This window comes from Toxorhynchites rutilus, chromosome 1 (assembly GCF_029784135.1).
Source record: "Toxorhynchites rutilus septentrionalis strain SRP chromosome 1, ASM2978413v1, whole genome shotgun sequence".
In the NCBI taxonomy this organism is placed as follows: domain Eukaryota; kingdom Metazoa; phylum Arthropoda; class Insecta; order Diptera; family Culicidae; genus Toxorhynchites; species Toxorhynchites rutilus.
In genome coordinates, this window is record NC_073744.1 from 168,017,459 (window position 1) to 168,031,556 (window position 14,098).

A 14,098-nucleotide genomic window follows, 5' to 3' on the forward strand; every position below is an offset into this window, starting at 1 on the left:
CCCGTTGTTAAAGCTAGTTAAATTTTAAGAATCCGGAATCACAAAACCAGTTGTACCTCGGGATAGGTGAAAGGTACACAATTTTTTTTATATAAAAAAATCTTTACATAACTAATGTTAGAAAAAGAAGGGGGGTTCGTTAGAGTTTTGATGAATTTTCGTATTTTTCTTCGGATACCCTCCATCAAAGTTTGGACTCTCTACTGGTCAACCTCAGCTGCTATTTTATTCCATCATGCCAGCAGCGTCCCGAGTCGGTACCCTTCAACTATTTCAGCTTAGGTCTTTTTCGATGTAACCTCAATGTCACGGTACCATTGAAGTACCTCTCAACTGTAGTGGCAGCCATATCTGGCCAAAACTTCAACAGACTTTTGTGAGCCTAAATAAACGGAAGGATAAGTTTCTGCTGGCACTCTTCTCAAACATTTCTGAGTCCCTTTCTTGTGTGTGACTAGAACCTTGGTTTTCTGCTCACAAGAACTTTCTTGCAAATTTATCAGCGAAAACGAACTTAAATTTCCTAGGAAATTCCCTCTGGCATTGATCTTATAGAATTTAAGGCCTGGAAGCAGTCCAAAATCCATCTTCACGAACGTGTTGTCGTTCATCAGCCGGCATCCTTCATACTTCGTCAAAACCTTGTTGTACAACATCCAAGCGCCTCTTTCGGTCACCAGATTTTGCTTCAGCGTCTTGTTTGGTTGCTATTCTGGTACTGTTGGTACTGGTACTGTTGGTACTGTGGTTAGAGTTGCGTTTTTTGTCGATATCGTATTCCGAGAGTCCCGGGTTTGTCTTAATTGTTCCCAATACCTTAAACCTCAGCTTCCGATCGTAAGTTCCACTAAAACGTATCCTTTGATCCATCCGTACAACGGTTGTACGTTCATGGAAACGTTTCAGCACGTCACACACGGCCTTTTTAGGGACTTTCAGCGATTTCACGATTTTAGTACCTGACCATGCCGGATTTTTGAAGTGGGTGTCCAAAATAATATGTTTTCACTAGGCTTCCATCCTGCACAACTTTTTCAAAACAAAACGGATCAAATTGAAAATTGAAATGAAATTTTTTTTTATCCCTTTTGTTTATTTTAGGCTCATTAGCATTTTAGCTGTAACAGAGCCGAATTTCAATCGTCTTCATGTCACATGTTTATCATATCTATAATTAGCACATTACGCAGTTGCCATTCGCCAGTATTCCTTCTATACCATTACATATGGTACATTCACACAGTAGCCATTTAGGCGTAAGAGTATTCTTTTCTGTTCTTCCATTATCCAGTTAGACCGGACAGCGGAGACAGTTCCCACATTCCGTTTTGCCTGCCAAGATCAGGTCGATGAAATGTCAACAATCGACCTCAAATGCTGCCACCTTGCAATCGAGTTATCGACCTTTCATATGCATTCATCGAACAACTTGACGCCACTTTTTCGCCAACATGTGCAAGGCGTCGACCTGCTTGCAGCGCTGCTTGCTGCTTGTTTGTATTGGTTTGTTATTGAAAATGAAAAGGAAATACATTGATCGATTTTAATCATTTTATTGAAAAAAAATAATAAAAATCCATGTATAATAAAAATAAGGTATATAATGGAATCGGTGCATCCGGGTTGTCTGGATTGACGATTCAAATCCGACTGAGTACATTGATGAATACCTCCTTGCCCTTGATGACACAGATATGTGGCTGAGGAGGATTCTTCAATGTGCGTGAAGCACGAGATCTCCGAGGGGGAAAATTGCTCGAAATACTATCGATGGCCAGGTCCTGCTGCTGTTGCTGTTGATGCTGTTCCCCGGAATAGCAGCCTGGACTTAAAGGATACTGCTGCGGGAAAGCTGATGTTGTTGGCTGGTGTGACAGAAGTGGAAATAAGCAATGTAGTGATGAGGGAAATCATCTTTCTCACTCGCCGATTGATGGAGGATGTATTCATAGCTGAAAAAAAATAAAATGATTAGTAAATGAAAAGCAGAAATGAATTCCCTACTCACCAGTTGTATGATCCGGATAAAAATGCGAACATTAAAATATCATGCGATTACGTTCGCTTACCTCGCATATTTTCATTCTACTATACAACGGAATCAGTGTATTCGGGTTCCTCCGGGTGGTAATTCAGCTGAGCAAGTTGATAAATACCTCCTTGTCGTTGAGTTTTCGTGTCTGAAGAGGATTTTTGAATGTGCGCGAAGCACGGAACCTCTAATGGGGAAAGTTCTTCGGAATACCATACCATGGTCAAATTCTGCTGCTGCTGCTGTTGATGCTGTCCCCCGGCATTGCCAACAGGGGTTGGAGGTTACTGCTGCAGGAAAACGGATGTTGTTGACTGCTGTGATAGAAGTGGAAATCCGTACTGTGGTGATGAGAGAAATCATCTTTCTCACTTACCGATTGATGGAAGCAAACGAGTCGAATGTATTCATAGCTGATAAGACAAGATAAAATAATTAATAATTAAAAAAGACGGGTGGGTAATGTCGGGGACATAACCGGAGTGACGTAGGACTATACAAAGGGGACAGCTTCTGTTAAATATATATTTTAAATATATTGTTTTATTTTCTTCTCCTACGTGAATACCTACCTATCTACCTGAAAAATGGATTAGTTTACTGTTTACTCTTTATGAATATGTTGATGGTTCTGAAAAGAACCTTTGGTGTTGTGTTTTTGTTATCACTCGATATTCCCATCTTGTTCGGTTAAACCTTCCTGTTTAGCTATTGCGTTTGCCACTCGCCACAGCTTTCACAGTTGGAAAACTTCTTCCCATCCAGCTTGTGACATGTTGTTCAGTAAATTACATTTAATGCGACGTGCCGGAGAAACACTTTGCCACTCACTGAAACTAATCGTTGCCTTGATGAGCGCCGAACCGAAGCTGCTCTGTTCTTGATGCGGGTTTTCTGATTGTCGTGAGCAGCTTTGCAAGCCAACTCGAGCACTCCGACGGCCGAAACTCTATAATCGCTGTTAGGTATACTGGTGCTCCGGCACCAATCCGTTCGGCCTATTTACCCTTGCGGAGCAATCAGTGAATACGACCAACAGGGAACTGGAGACCTGCACGGTTCGAGTGAGACTTTGCCTTTCCCTTAACTTGTCCTCCTTTGTTACGTCCACGATGCCGATGCCGTACAACCACACGGGTTTACGGTTTGAAAGAAAATAAGATATTTTTTTGGGGTCCGCGTGTTTTATACTCAAGCGGTACACACTCACAGGATAGAGACAAATCGGCAGACTCAGCCAAAGGGGCGAGTCCAACGAGACGAACAAATGAGCGTTAAAAGGGAGCGATGGCAAAAAAATACATTCATTACGATTTGTTCGCTCGTTGGATTCACATGCAGGCTAAAAAGGGTCCTTTTCAGGATCACAAAATTATCTTCAATCTAAAGAGTTTATTGTTTTGTTATCACTCGATATTCCCATCTTGTTCGGCTAAACCTTCCTGTTTAGCGATTTGTTGCCACTCGCCACAGCTTTCACAGTTGGAAAATTTCTTCCCATTCAGCTTTGTGACATGTTGTACAGTAAATTACATTCAATGCGACGTGCCGAAGCACCACTCAGTGTCGCATTGGAATTTAACCGATTTTAACCTGTAATTGAACATTTGCGATGACAGTGGTACAGTGTCGACTTTCAATGTGGGGTCATAATTTGGATCTCTATGTTTACAAAAATGTCCAACTAAATAAGTCGCATTACATCCAATTAGCTAAATGTCGAACTAATTGTAAATTACTGTACTTTCAATCTGGAAACAATTTAAGAATTGGTGAAAATTGAATAATCAGGAAAATCCCCAACTATCAATAAGCTCAGAACAACTGCCAAATTCACATACTCATCAGATCCTGGCAAACAAATTATGAAACATTAAATTTGTGTTTTATTATTATTTTGGATAATGTTTTAGAATGCATTGAACTGTATTTCCTAAACTCTTTTTTGGAAGGTTTAATGGCCCTGAAAAGCGCCTTGTTTTATGGAATGGTTCCAATTAAGAAAACTTAGTACTCGTGGTTTTGAAAAAAAACCATTTCGAACGCCCTCGATGCCGCCTTGTTCTGGATTTGCCACCAAAGCAGTTTGTATAAAGAACAAACTTTTTTCTTCTGCTACCTGATGCCGTATTGCGATTGCGTTTGCCACTCGCCACTCGCTGCAACTGCCTGTTGTCTTGATGTCCACCGAACCGAATGTGTTCTGTTCCGAATGCGGGTTTTCTTATCGTCGCGAGTAGCTTTGCCAGCTAACTCGATCACTTCGGCGGCCGAAACTATATAACGGCGGCTAGGTGGACTGCTGCACTGGTACTAACGCGCTCGGCCTAGCTACCCTTGCGGGGAACTCCATATCAACACGGTTCGAGCGGGATTTTGCCTTTCCTTTCATTTTTCCTCCTTTACCATGTCCAGACATGGCTGCTTGTGTTGGTTTGTTGTTGATGTGTTGTGATGCGAACCGATGTGGTGTACAGTTTGAATGAGAATGATCGTTACGGCAGCGGAGCGGGGGTTTTTAAGCTGACTGGCTGGCTCGAGAATTACGCATGTGTGAGACTGCGACCAATGTTTCGTTCATTTTTTTTCTGTTTCCTTTCCAATCGTGCTTCATTCTATTTCGCTGCTGCTCTGGTTGCCCGTTTTGGTCGGTACGATTTGAGGAGCACAAAATGGACCAATCAAAAATGGGCACATAGGGCATTTTGACAATGCTTGATATTTAGCAATTATTCAATTATTTATCTCATGAAAAATGAAATGTTATTCGTTATGATAGATGCGTAGATATATTTCCTATCAATTGATGCAAAAACCTTTGCGATCTATTGAGAAATGCTCGAGTTATAAGCGTTCCAAATCTTGCATTTTTTCCTACTTGTTCAGTGCCTGGATTTCCATTTCACCCCCTATATCTTCCGGTTAGACGTAGTCCTACGTCAAAAATTTCAGATACGCCTACTACGAGCGCTACTAATGGGCTCCACATGATTTGGTTGACGGACAGCAAAAAAATATTTGCGAGATTTTACCTGTACCTGAAACAAAAGACAATCCTTTCTGCATCGGATCATGACCGCAAATGAAAACTGGATAAGGTAAATGATGTTGATTTGTCCAGTCGAAAATATGATCCTGGTTTGACCACGTTTTTGAATGCTCTAGTCCAGCGCACCTGTGTCAAATCAGGTATTTAAATGTTCCCAAACATATCGGCTTAAAAGTTCATCAGGTTTACGTCTAGATGGCGCCTCTTGCAAAAATCTACTTGACTATCACAAAGCACAATCTTTCAATGGATACGTGTCAAAATTTGACAGCAATCGGTCGATTGGTTCGTGAGTTACAGCATTGAGAGTGAAGCAACTTTTGTTATTGTGAAAAAAATGGAAAAATCACAAACCAATGAACGATGGCAAAATTGCATGAATTGGGCTTCGAATTGCTTCCGCATCCACCGTATTCTCCAGATCTCCCCCAGCAACCATTTTCTGTTCGCAGACCTGAAGAGAATGCTTGTTGGCAAGAAATTTAAGACCGATGATGAAGTGATTACCGAAACTGAGGCCTATTTTGAAGAAAAACCGAAAGTACTACTATAAAAATGGTATCGAAAAGTTGCAAGATCGCTATAATCGCTATATCGCCCTCGAAGGCAATTATGTTGAATAATAAAATTGAATGAAAATTTAAAATTGAAAAGCATAGTTTTCCTGTGTTACCTTATAAACTTTTCAGTCGAACTGTTATTATCAATCTTGTTTGCATTTCTACAATACTTATGTTCCATATACGATACGAGTGCACTCGTGGCCGAGTGGTTAGCGTCTCACATTATCATGCCGGGTGTTCGGGTTCGATTCCCGCTCCGGCCGGGGGATTTTTCGTTAAAAGAAATTTCCTTTGACTGTGGTCACGCGTTTTCTAGAGCTAGCCCCTCAGAGTGCGTTCAAGGCGTGCTATTTGGCTTAAGAAATCTCAACTAAGTATTAATAAATGACGCTAGTTAATGCCTACGTTGGGACGGCAAAAGTTCCACAGGGAACGTTCACGCCATTCAAGAAAGATGTTCCATATACACCCTTCTTCTATCTGTCTATCAACGCAACCATGAGAATATTCCATTGTTGGAAACACTGTTGGAATCTTCTTCTATCGGTTTGATCGGTATTATCCCTTATTTATTACAGGTTTATTGATAAAACAATTCAAGATCTTAACTCGAAAGGAGTGTTGAAATAAGTTGTTTCCGGTAGGCAACTAGGAATCTATGAGCAGAACAACCCTTGTTCTTGGGAATGTTTTGAAGTCCAATTTTCATCTTAATTATTGAATACGTCAGAATTGAATTTCATTCTGGCGAAATAATCAATTTTATCCATTGGTTTGGGGAATAAGTTCATAGCGTTTTGACGTAGAACTACGTCTTTCAGGAAGGGTGCCTAATCAGAAACAAGTCAAGTTTTCATGAAATAAAGTTAATGTTAATAACTATTTCCACAGCGAACAAATTCTGATGATTTGCGCACCAATGGAATCGGAAATTCTCTAAGATTTGTTTGACAACAGTTTAAATTAATAAAAACTGAAGGCATTCTTATTTTCCCATACGTTTGTTCTGCCGATTTGTGTACTTACCTTCCCGTACCGTCAATAACGAGCAGTGGATACATTCGATTTTTCCCGTTTTCAACATATTTGGAATAAATAAGCCTTCCGCGATTTGAAGCCACACCTCTTCTCGTTTGGTGGTCATCGAAGCAACATCGTTGCCGGAGAGCGTCAGCGAAAGTGGATTGTCATTCTCAAGACAGGTGAAGAAGGAGTATGGAGTAGAGGAGTAGAGTTTTTCCACAACAGCCCTTCTCAGAGCTAGAGGTGAAAAACAAAAATGGAATGGCATGAAACCACAGTTGCGAGCAACAAAGCTCAACAAAAGAAATAAAGAAAGTCGCTTTCAAATTACTTCGTCGTCAAAGCCGCATTCCAAGAGCTCGAATGGGAGGTCCTGCGGCGTCCGACGTATTCTCCAAACCTTGCACCGACCGATTACCATATTTTCCGCTCTCTGTCAAACCATATTGAGGGTGTTACCACGGCAGTGGAACTTCATACAAATCACTCGTCGAAAAGTGTCTCCTTTTTCACTGCTTGTTTACATCGACGAATATATTTTTTTCCACTATGTTTCGTAGGAGAGTGTATGCATACTGACAGATTTCTACTACGAGGTGTTTAATGAAGGATGAAAGGTGGGAATGTTTATGTTTATATATGATTTATCGTACGATTTAATTGAATGCACAAAAGTTGTCAACAAAACTGGAGTTAAGCAGATTTTTAAATTTGAACAAATATTGATAAGAGGTTCCCAGCAATTCTTGATGTTTATTGCGTGATTTGGTAACTGCATAAGTTGTTTGAAATGAAGGTTTAGTGTAATTATTTTATTTTGAGGATTATATTCACAAACATACAAATATGATTAATATGAATTGCATGTATATGATGCGCCTAGCCAGCCCATACATGCAAACGTGGAGGCGATATACATACATCCTAGAAAATAATAAATCGTATAATTATCGTTTATATTACATGATATACCCCATATACATGTATATGGCCTCCAATTTCATATGCATATGCCAGTTATACACATCATACAAGTAATGTGTCTTAGATGTATGTTTAGAGGCGAATGAACTGCAAAGTTTAAAGCCTCTTAAAAACAAAGAAAGAAGAAGAAGATGTATGTATATCGCCTTCAATTTTAGATTTTTGACGTAGGACTACGTCTTACATTAAGGGTGCCAAATCAGAAAACAGGTGACTTTTTTATGAAATAAAGTTAACGTTAATAACTACTTTTCTTGCTACGAACGGATTTAAACGTTTTGTATTCGATTGGAAATTTGTCTAAGATTTTTTTGTTTGATATTTTTGTTTGATATGCACATTACAATCCCATAGTCTGTATATGGTTTAAATTGATGAAAAATGGAAGAATTCTCAATTTCCATACATTTACAGTTCTGTCCATTTGTGTACTTTCCCGAACAGAGCTCTCAATAATGGGTAACTTATGCAGCCGCTAGAACAGAAACAACGAAAGGGGATAGCGAAAAGAAAAAAAATTGCGAAGTAAACTCCACCCTTGCATAGTATGTAAGCTGTCGCTAGCGTATAAGTATTGCATCTCCTCTGATGAAAATTCTCAGAATATTTCTGTGCCCGAAACAACAAAGGTCGCTTATTCTGCTCGTTTTGTGTTTAATGTATCCCTTCGAGCTGTGAACGCTAGTGAATATTTCACTTGAAGTGCATCTGGCATTGCAATTAACACAACCATCCGAGGCATGGCAAAGCAGGCGAAAAAAGAGAAGAGTACAAATGATTTTAGGTCGCTTCTAAACATCAGTGTTTGGTTTTTTTGTGTGTAGCTTGTTTTCATTGCGCAAAACATAGAACTTAGAAACTTTGTTGACGGTATCGACCGACAGTCGAGAAACGATTTTTCATAAACGGTCATTCTTGCGATGTTTCATTTTTAGCACTGGAACTGTGTGCATCTGTTAGACGCGTGTTTGATGCTTGTTGTATGGCGATGCACTTCTTCTTCTTTTGAATTATAACCATTTGAAACTCAGAGAGTTCATTCGTCTTCGATGGCGAGGCACGGAAGATGCCACTCGTTAATATTCAGTGCAATGCGTGCATTGATATAAAGAAACGAATTGCGACATATGACCATAGCGTATTGTTCTCGCAAAGGCAAAAAATGATCGTTGCTTCTCGAAATGAGTCTACAAAACTACGCAAGCCATTAAACATTTTCAGGGTCCCCGGAACTTTTTACTAAAGAATTATTTCGACGTATTCGCAAATAATATTCGAAATGATAAACCATCAAATTTCAAAAGAAAAAAGATTGCGTAGTCCTACGTTCTAAGCGGTCGTGTCTCTGATACAACCCCTCGAATTTTTTTTTACTATTCAATGTTTGCTGGGCAGGCCCGAAGGCAGTTTTAAATTGTTAAAATATTAATGAAATTTTTTACTTCATGTTATTTGATTACTTGAAACATGTAGTACTGTACTTTATTTAACCATTTCTATATAAATTTTGCGATATTTTCACTAAAGCACAATAAACAATCAGGAATGAAGTATCCAAGTGCAACTCTTTCGTATCATATGCCACGACGACGATAGTCGTACTAGATGCATGTAGGAGTCGTATATTCATCCATCCAATCATCGTGAATACTGTTGCAAGTGGAAAATAAATGTGTGTTCATTGCTTATGACATTAAACATTATGACATAAACAACTAGGTGTATGACAGGATTATAGCTATCTCACTCTACCTACCGTCACCGCCTATCTCACTATCCCTCTGCTGCAAAAGTTCATCATCGACATCACGATATGTCAGTTGGTGGTAAATTGGTAATTCGCGATGACGTCGACGTCTGGTGGCGACTTCAAGTTAGAGCCATAATTTGGGTCCCAAAAAAATAAGTGTAATCTCAACCAGATTAGAAGACACGGAGCCGGTTTTCAAATTTTAAAATTTGAATGAAAATTTTCACATTATGTTATTTAATTATTAGAAACACGTATTTCTGACTTCCATTCAACCATATGGTCATACAATTCCAACATTGTTGCTGATTTTTTTTCTTTATAATATAAAATTGTCTTCATAAACAATTTTCGTATGAGACTTTTTCCCCACCTGCAAACAAAAATGTTTTTTTATTTAAACAGAATACTAATTTGATATGGAAAAGCTAATTTGCATTCATAATTTTAATTTTGAAAACGTTCATTCCGACTGAAAATCAGCCATTCTTTGACGCTCCCCTAAACTAGTAAACGAAGCTCACTGCCGTCAACGCGGATCGCTGTTTTGAAGAAAACAAATACTTCTGACGTTTGAGATGTTGGCACCAAAAACATGGCGGGTGCCAAACGGCTGTAAATAACAACATAATACAGTAATTCAAATTTAATACGACATGCCGAGGCACCACTCAGTGTCGCTTTGGAGGCCTGTAATTTAACATTGGCGATGTGAGTGGTACAGTGTCGACGTCTGGTGGCAACTTTAATGTGGCGCCATAATTTGGTCCCCGAACTCGATGTTTACAAAAATGTCAAATTAAACGTGTCACATTACAGGTCTGTTCAATAATCTAAACGTCGCATTAAATGTAACTTACTGTATATAAACAATATTTATTCCCAGCTGTTTTGAGGCATCTCGCACAAATTGACAATATCATTCAGTTGTCAGTGCAAGTCGGTTCGATTTTTAGAGTGTAAAAAAAGTTCACTGTTTACATAAAAGCAATCTCGAATCGGTCCCACTTTTTTGCTTGAAGTTACTATCCCCGGTGTTACCTTCAATAGCAACGAAGTCCTTAAAAATGGCTTAACAATTTCTTTGACACCAGACCAGGCGATTTTTGGCGGAACTCCATCAACAAATTAGTCGAGAGGTGAGACAGTAAACAGCAACCGCAAATATATAATTGATCAACTTATTGGTAGAATTATTGTTTCTTGTTTCAATAAAAGTCTTTGGTAAAAACGCTACGAACATATTCCCCAATCCAATACATTTATGCTGAGGCAGCCTGCCTTCCCTCGAACTGCAAGAAAACGACTGAACTACTCAATTGGGATCAAATAATATTTGTTTTCATTGATGGAACACGCACTCGCTGACTAACTCGATGACTGGTTTGGCTAAAAACCACAGAAATTGTATGACGTTGCCTGAAAAATGCAGCTTTCAACGACTTCCAATTTATTAAAAAAAATGCACACATATGCAATTGACAATATTATCATTCGCGGGCGGCGCTGCGGTGAAAGTGATGATGGTTTTAAATTTTGCCATGTGAGCTTATGGAAGGTTTGTAGTTCTTTCCATAAATTACAATGTTATAATCATAAAAGATTATTTGATTGCGATAAGTTTGTAAGAAATTTAATTCTGCGCAATTTTATATATAACATGTTATTTCATTACCTCTTTCAATAGTGAAAACTGTATAAATATTGCCAATGGTTGAATTAAAGAAGGAAATTCGAGAGCACAATCAAACACAAGTAGAAAAATGCATAATTCCTGCATGTGAGAACTACCTTGGAAAGCCCGGAAGTAAAATATACGTGATTTGTTTTTTGAGTTTTAGGTTACATTAGCATCATTTTCTTAGTTCAAAAACAAAATCCAGATGTCTCACCGATCGTTTACGTTTTGCGTTAGATCGCCAATTGACGAATTTACGTTAGATTTACAACCAGATGGCGCAGCGAGTAAAATGAGGATGTTTTGTTTTTTTGGTATGAAATTCGTTCAAATTTTCTAGAAAAATCAGAATTTATCTTCAAATTTCCCGGTTTCATGTATTCTTTCCACGCTGAAAAGGTTAGAAAATCATAATTTTACAATGTGCTATGTATATTACGAGGAACGGCTTGTTATAAGTATTGTAACTTTAATTTGTTTCAACTAAGTAAACGATGAATAGGATGTTTTGCGCTAAAGGTACCGCAAATCCTTCTCGTATCGGTCCCTACATAACCAATGATATCAGCCAATTTGATATGATATCGATTTCATCGCAATTATCCATAGTATCAATAACCGGTATGCATTATCAAACTTAAAATTTTCGAAGATTATCTATGACTTTGGTCAAATCGCGTGTTGAAACCATCGTAAATATACAAAACTCCAACATTCCTACCATATACTGACGACATTCAATGGCTGAAATTAATCTAAATTGAAATAAAATGAATAATCGCCACCGAAACTTGCTTTTCAGTGCGTAAAATAAACATACACCCTCACTTTTGTGGTTCTGAGCTCTAATGTAGATGTCGCATGAGCTGATTCAGCTTTGCGTAAATTCGTCAATTGGCGATCTAACGTACAAATCTACACCTAGGCGGCGCTGCGGTGAAAGTGATGATGGTTTTAAATTTTGCCATGTGAGCTTATGGAAGGTATGTAGTTCTTTCCATAAATTACAATGTTATAATCATAAAAGATTATTTGATTGCGATGAGTTTGTAAGAAATTTAATTCTGCGCATTTTTATATATAACATGTTATTTTCTTATCTCTTTCAGTAGTGAAAATTGTATAAATATTGACAATGGTTGAATCAAAAACGGAAATTCGAGAGCACCATCAAAAACAAGTAGAAAAATGCATGGTTCTTTCATGTGAGAGCTACCTTGGAAAGTCCGAAAGTAAAACATACGTGATTTGTTTTTCAATTTTAGGCTACCTTATCATCATTTTCTTAGTTCAAAAACAGAATCCAGATGTCTCACCGATCGTTTACGTTTTGCGTTAGATCGCCAATTGACGAATTTATATGCTTATATGGTAAGAAAGTTGGAGTTTTGTATATTTACGATGGTTCCAACACGCGATTTGACCATCTTCGAAAATTTTAAGTTTGATAATGCATACCGGTTATTGACACTATGGATAATTGCGATGAAATCGATTTCATATCGAATTGGATGATATCATTGATTATGTAGGGGTAGATACGAGAAGGATTTGGAGTATTTTTAGCGCAAAACACCCTATTCATCTTTTACTTAGTTGAAAAAAAATAATGTTACAATACTTATAACAAGCCATTCCTCGTAATATGCATAGCACATTGTAAAATAACAATTTTCTAACCTTTTCAGCATGGAAAGAATACATGAAACCGGGAAATTTGAAGATAAATTCTGATTTGTCTAGAAAATTTGAACGAATTTCATACCACAAAAACAAAACATCCTCATTTTACTCGCTGCGCCATCTGGTTGTAAATCCAACGTAAATTCGTCAATTGACGAATTTACGCAAAGCTTAATCAGCTCATGCGACATCTACATTAGAGCTCAGAACCACAAAAGTGAGGGTGTTTGTTTATTTTACGCACTGAAAAGCAAGATTCGGTGGTGATTATTCATTTTATTTCAATTTAGATTCATTTCAGCCATTGAATGTCGTCAGTATATGGTAAGAAAGTTGGAGTTTTGTATATTTACGATGGTTTCAACCAAGACGGGTCTATAGTACTAGTATAGTATAGGCCGTTTCGTCACTAAGTTGGTTAGGGGAGCGGTATATGAAAACAGTACGGAAGAAAGCAGAAGGGGAATTATTTCCTTGAAGCGTGAAAGAGACAGACTGATCACGAGCGAGCTTGGACACAAGCGTATTGTGTTTTGTTTACAAACAAAACACAGTAGACTTTCAATATGGCTGAAGAGTGGTTTTAGCAAGTTGGCCCACCTTAGGATATACTTCTACGCGCTTTGGTTTCAACAAGCGCCTTGACCTCAACCACAAATGTTGCCACCAGACGTCGGCACTGTACATTTTCCATCGCGAATCAATGTAATTTCAGAGCTACTACAGGTATGTTATATTTTTTGGATTCTACTTTAAGAGTCCCCGCATACTGCAGACTGACTTGTCGACCGACAGTTCGGTCGGCTTCTTAATCAGTACGGAGAGGTATGCATGTGCGCACATTACACCGATTCAGTTGGGTCGGTTTTTGCGCCAGTAGGCCGATCCGACCAAAATGTAGGCTAAAAACAGGAAGTGGGTTATATCTATGGTATAACCGCAAGGGTGACGTAGGACTATCGTTGATTTAGAGATCATTTCTTTGAAGTTGAATCAAAATCCAATCTGAATGAATGAATAAATGAATATTTGAGGGACTTCGAAAACGAGAGCGTTACGTTGGAGGCACAAGGTTTTATGCATCCAATATAGGATACGAAAAACCTTGTTCTGAAGAATAATCTTCAGAAGCGTTCCTGCTAACTGCACTTGATTGACAAATCACAAAACCAAATGTATTATATGGATATTTCATGGATAGAAAACATTAAAATAAACTCTTTCGCTTGAATGTAATTTTCAATTCCAAGGGGAACTGGCAGATTATTTTCCAGCAACGATTAGATATTTCCACATTTTCCTCGATACTGGAAGCCCACCAGTGGTTAATGCCAAC

At 38.4% G+C, this 14,098-nt stretch overlaps 1 long non-coding RNA gene across 1 annotated transcript; it reads right to left on the reverse strand.

Annotated features, from left to right (window-relative positions):
• Window positions 1–1,537: 1,537 nt before the first annotated feature.
• Window positions 1,538–2,519, reverse strand: LOC129774632 (uncharacterized). The gene is made up of 2 exons (XR_008742741.1): window positions 2,009–2,519; window positions 1,538–1,952 (listed from the first exon to the last, which is right to left on the reverse strand). It is a non-coding gene; the product is annotated as an uncharacterized LOC129774632 (long non-coding RNA).
• Window positions 2,520–14,098: the final 11,579 nt, after the last annotated feature.